This window comes from Micromys minutus (assembly GCF_963924665.1).
Source record: "Micromys minutus genome assembly, chromosome: 16".
Taxonomy (NCBI): domain Eukaryota; kingdom Metazoa; phylum Chordata; class Mammalia; order Rodentia; family Muridae; genus Micromys; species Micromys minutus.
The window spans coordinates 8881367-8887410 of record NC_137985.1 but is presented as its reverse complement, the minus strand read 5'-3'; the positions used below and the strand labels follow the sequence as shown (position 1 = coordinate 8887410).

The 6044-nt window shown below is 42.1% G+C and overlaps 1 pseudogene across 1 annotated transcript; it reads left to right on the top strand.

The window, feature by feature from the left end:
* The first annotated feature begins 1227 nt into the window (after nucleotides 1-1227).
* Nucleotides 1228-3079, top strand: LOC308430852 (protein FAM161A-like; annotated as a pseudogene). Its single transcript has 2 exons — nucleotides 1228-2523; nucleotides 2698-3079. The product of its transcript is annotated as a protein FAM161A-like (transcript).
* The last annotated feature ends 2965 nt before the right edge of the window (nucleotides 3080-6044 follow it).

Sequence of the window (6044 nt, the reverse complement as noted above, 5' to 3'; positions counted from 1 at the left end):
ATGCAGATGCCTTTTGCTTGTAGGACTAGTGGGAAGTTTGGAACAATAAACTTCTATTCAACCAGTAGAAGAGAAATACACTCACAGAAGGAAAAACATTTACATAATCAAATATGCATATATTCACAAAAGTTTATACACAGATTCACACCGGCATAGTTATAAATTTATATTCAAACTAGTTTGATTCTGCTTGCATGCGTTCTCAAAATTACATATTTATACAGACACATTCATATATATGTGTATGTATATATGTATGTATGTATGCATGTATGTATGTATGTATGTATATAACAAAAGACCAAGCACGTGCTGAAGAAACTCACTCATTCTGGCTGAAAAATAAACTCCAATATTTATTGCATGGAGAAAGAAAAAGCTTCTACCCTTTTAATGCTAAATAAATTAAACCTAAGTTTTTAAGAAATAAGCTTTGTTCCTTTAAATAAGACTAGTCCTGCCATGTTACTAAGGAAGGGCCTATCTTCTTTCATGGTAAGGAGAATCCTGCTTGTGCCTTCTGCTCTTTGCAGCCCCCCCCCCTTCCTTTGCATTCTGCACATTGCTTTCTTTGTTATTTTTTTCTTTTTATGTTACCTGTAGCTTCTGAGTTATTCCACTTTGTCTTATCCTTCTAGTCTTGTTCTCTCTTCCTGCTCTGAAGTCACAACAATGCTCTTTCTCTCAATGCCTTTTCTCTCAAAACAATGCCTATACTTCTAAGTTCTTGCCTTCAGGTCTGTGTAAAAGGTGTTCTGTCTGAAACACTTCTCCTCAGCTCAGTTCCTCTCAGCTCAGTTCTTCTAAGCTCAGCTTTGACTCTTTGTCCTCAGCACCTAAACATCTTTCAGAATACATGATCACATGTTCATCACAAGTTCACACACACACACACACACACACACACACACACACACACACAATCAAACAATAAATGGAAATAGAAGTTTACAACAAAGAATGCTTACATGCATATCCAACAGGAGTAATTATCTAACTAAACATCTGTCACCTGTCACGGCTCCACAGGTACATTGTAAATTGAAAACCATAATTAGAGGATGAGGAGGGTCTTGGTAGCATGGAGTTTCCCGGGGTCCAGCTAGACCCAGGGATCAGGAGGCAAAGGTAGGCGGATCAGTAGTTCAGAGCTAGCCTAGTCTACATATGGAGTTTGAGGCCAGCCTAGGCTACATGGCACGTTGTCACAGCTGTCCTGGGAAGGACAAAGAGGTGACATCCGAGGACACTATGAACTTCTCTGATATTTACCACTCTGATGAAGAGTATCTCAGGAAATTCAAAAGCCTGAAGGCTGCCCATGTAGAAACCATGGCAAAATTAGAGAAAATGTACCAGGACAAGCTAAATATAAAAGACATCCAGGCAGTGCTCACTGGGGACGAATCTTCTAGTTCTGCATCAGAAAAGAGCTGCTCACATCCTGCCTGGTCAGTGACCTCACTTTCAGAGTCTGACCTAGTCAAGTCACCCTCCCTGTCCACAACTACTGATGGGAAGTTGCCCAACCTATAGTCAAAGATTCCCGTGGAAAGCAGAACGACCTATGCCAAGGAGTTCATAAACATCATGTGGAACGAGTCTTCTGATGGAGATTATATTCAGTATGACTCTGCCCTCCAAAAAGCCAAGAAAAAAAAAAGGAAGAAACCTAAATCCTGGACGCTAAGAACTACAGTGTCTGTGCCCTTTGAAGTGGCGGTAAGGAAGCAGAATCAGAGAGAGAAGGTCTTGAAAGCTCGGTCAGATCTGGAAACTAGGCAGAAGCTGCTGAAGAGGGACGAGGACAACGCAGAGTATAAGAAGAAATTCCGGGCCAATCCTGTTCCTTCCTGCCTGCTCCTTCTCCTTTATGAGGATCTAGTCAAGCAGAATGAGGAGCGTCGGAAGAAGGCTCGGGAGAGGAGCAAAGCCGCGCTCCTGGCCTCCCAGAAGCCCTTTAAGTTCATTGCGAGGGAGGAGCAGAAACAAGCAGTCCATGAGAAGAAGCTGAGAGACCTGTTTAGGGATAAAAGAACAGCGAAGCCCTTTAAAGCCAAACCTGTGTCTCATTTTATTTACAGGCAAGCTATGAATGACAGCCCGAAGGAAGAAGAGCTCTATTGGGACAGCAGGATGCAGCCAAAGGCCAGAGATCTGCTCCAAACTTCGCCTTGACCCAGTCCGTAAGCCTGCAGACACTTCAGGGACCACAGAAGTCCTGCAAAGCCAAGGGGCAAACACAGGCAGAGGTGCCTGAGCCCCGGTGATGGAGACTTGGAAAATGGAAGGAACCCTTCTCTGAACTCAGCTTTCTGAAATGCCCAGTGCTTTGTGAACAGTGCTGTCATCATGAATCCCTGTGTGACTCTGACAAAAGACAGAAAGTCTTGGCAGACATCAGAGCAGATGAAGAAAATCTGAGAGAAACATGGAGGCTTAATCTGTCTCCTAGGCGTAAATCACCCAGAAGAAGCGCGCACACGAATGCAGCCCTCCGATGCCCACAGCGTCTTCCTGAGAGCAGGAACAAGCCATTAGGAAATCCCTTGAGGAAAAGAAAAGGCTGGAAGCAGAGAGAAATCGGATTCTAACTAAACAGAAGCAAAGAATGAAAGACTTGCAGAATCTCCTTTCAACCCGGGTTAAGGCTGATGGCTCACACCAGAGTTTGTCTCAGATGGTTAAATGCAGGGTAAACGACCTCAGGAGGAGCGAAAAGGCCAGGATGAAAGAATATTGACATCAATTGGAGAAACAAGATGAAAATTGAAAAGAGGCCAATGCTGTTTGAAAGAGTCTACTAGAGGAATGTAAGGATGGCCGCAGAGAGGATTTACTCTAACACTCTAAAGGCACTAGGATTCTCTGAGGAGTTTGTTTCACAGAAAGGCCAAAGTGGAAAAGTGTCTGAGAACCTCCCCAGGAAAGAGCTGAGAAGCTGCCTCGGATAGAGAAAGCTCTTCCGGAGAAGAAAGAGAGAATGAGGAAGTATTTAACTGATACCAGCAGCCAGGATTCTTGCAAGGGAAACAAGGAAGATATTAAAGAAGGCGGAGAAGATTCAGGAGCATGAGCCCGAATCACAGGCTTGTCTCGCTGACCCTCGTGTGTAGCCTCAGCATCGCAGCACCTGCCCTTGTGGGACTGTGAGCATCTGTGGGGACAGCTCTCACACATGAGGGCTGCTGAAAAGGACACCGTGGCTAGAAGGGCTGAGTCCACACAAGTGGTGCGGTTGCTCGGTTACAGCTTTGCATGCTGCATGCTGCACTTTAGAAATTGCTATGTGTGCTGTTTGTGACGATGATCATGTTTGAGTTTTCAAAGTGTTTGAGGGTTGGAGAACCACAACTGTCAGAAATGGATGACTTATGGAAATGTACATTTGTAATTGATAGGGAAAAATTGTATTGAAAGAACTATTAGCTTTTGAAGGTCTATTTTTAAATGGATCATTTTCATTTTTTTTTTTGGAACCATTTTTAAATAGGTAATATGCTACAGACAAAAATAGGTACTTGGAAATTTACAGTAATTCTGGCACTGAAAAATTTACTGCTAAGTTATCTACACCATGGCTATGCTTTCCCTTTTTGCCCTTTTTCTGATGAAGATTGAACCCAGAACTAAGCTCACATATACAACTTAATCAACTGCACCATTTGTTATACCCCCAGTTGCTCCTTAATTATTTTTATGGGCAAAGTATTTCAATAATTTATGCTATTTTAAAAAAGAAAACCATAATTAAGTTACTAGTGAAGTTTCATATAGATGAACCAAGTCAATATTTTATCTTCTGTCCTAGCACCTATAATAAACTGTTAGTTCACTTTTTATGATGTTTTGTTAATTGTTTTACAAACTCTTATAATTAGCTCTGGATAGGAGAAAGTCTGGTTAGTATCTGAGAGCAATTAACGGTGACACACGTGAATCTGACAGGGTCTCATTACAGTTCTGACTCTCAGAAAGGGACCTAATAGCTGTCCCACTGTAAGAGAGCTTGATAATCACTGACATCATTTTAAGAATTCTTAGTAGGATCGTTGAGACTTAAGAAGTCATTTATTTAGGTATACAGCATCACAAGAAGACAGTACATCTTTGTAGACCTGCAGAGAGCTGCTCAAAAGAAGTGGCCTAATACCTAATTATAGTTATATATTTTCAATCATAACAGAAAAAAACATATTAATAGCAGGAATTTTTCCTAAAATGAATTTTCTTACACCCTTGTCTCATAAGAGCAAATCTGGTTCAGATTATATTGTAATCTAAGGCAGACCTGCTAGTTATGAGCCAGTTAGTAGCCAGCTATTAGTTATTATGGCTTGTGAAACAAGTGTGAATACGTTTATGCCACTTAGAAAGAGAAACAAAATAATTGTTGGATGCACCAGGGGTAGGAAGGGACCTGGTTGGGAAAGGGAAGATAGAGAGTAAATGAGGCAGGATCAGGTAAGGTGCAGACAGGAGAGAAACCCAGAGGGCCAGAAGAATGAATAGAAACAGGTAGCACTGTGGGGCAGGGACTCTAAAAATGTCAAGAAAGTCCAGGGATATGAGAGGCTTCTAGGACCCAATGGGTATGACCTCAGCTGAAATGCCAGAAGTGGGGAGATAAAACCTAAAAAGGCCACCTCCAGTATTAGACATGCCCCTCACTTGAGACATAATCCCACCCATACACCTTCAAAATTCTTGACTAAGAATTGGTCCTTCTAAAGAAAATGCAGAGACAAAAATAGAATAGCAACTGAAGGAAAGGTCATCCAGAGGCTGGCCTGACTTGGGATCCACCACACGTGCAGGCACCACCAAACCCCAACACTATTATTGACTCCATGTTGTACTTGCAGTCAGGAGCCTAGTATGGATGTCCTCTCAGAGGCTCTGCCAGCATCTGACTGAGACAGTTACTTATACACAACCATTGGGATGAGCTAAGGGACCCCAGTGGAAGAGCTTGGGGAAAGACTATAGCAGCTGAATGGGATTGCAACCTCATAGAAAAAACAGCAGTATCAACTGACCCAGACCCCTCAGAACTCCCAGAAGCTAAGCCACCAACCAAACATGGGCTGGTCTCTGGCCCCTGCAGAGGACCGCCTTGTCTGGCCTCAGTGAAAAAGGATGCACTTAAGCCTTGGAAAGGGGAGTGTTGGTGGGATGAGGTGAGAGTAGGTGGATGGGTGGGGGAGCACCCTCAGAGAAGCAAAGCAGAGGTAGAGTGAGGTAAAGAATTCATGTCCAGAAAAGATTGCCACTTTTGGAATGTAATAAAAAATACTAAAATAAAAAATTATAATTCACTTTTAACTAATGGCTACTGTCACGATATTTTGTAATCATTTAAGGAAATAAAATAGTAATACTTTATTCTATTTGAGAAAACTCATTAAACAAAGATGAAATAAGTGTTTTTAGTTTAAGAGTTTGAGAAGATGATACATAGAGTGTCTACAGATTGCACTGTCACTGAGGGTAGATCTTTGATGTTTGGACCTGTTCCACACCTGCAGGCATGTCTGTCAACTCCTCATGTTTTATTTCTAAAACACTTAGCTGGAGAAGCTCAACACAGCAGCAATGAGATTAGTGTCCTGTCAGCTGAGGGGTTACAGACAGCTTTGTGCTTTATTCAAGAAACATAAGCGATAGAAAATACCATGGGTGAATGTAACTCTCTAGGGACATTTGTCTTTATTCTGAGTTGGCATAGCAAGTGGGAACCAATCAGTGTCAGTACTGTCTCCCTCGTTTCATAATCCCAGGTATTTTTCTGAGAAGATTAATGTACTAATCAGCTCTTATTCACACACTGATTTCTGGGAGATAACTGGCATGTGGGATGTGTGGGGTCAGTAGCAGAACTAATCATTTCCATTTGATGTGTCATCCTTAGCACATCCAATGGCATTATTCAATGTTTCATGAAAACATACCTGTGATGGGACCACAGGAAAAGCCTGCAATATCTGATGATCCCATATGAAATTCAGGTCTTTAACATGACAAAGGTTGCCTTCATGACC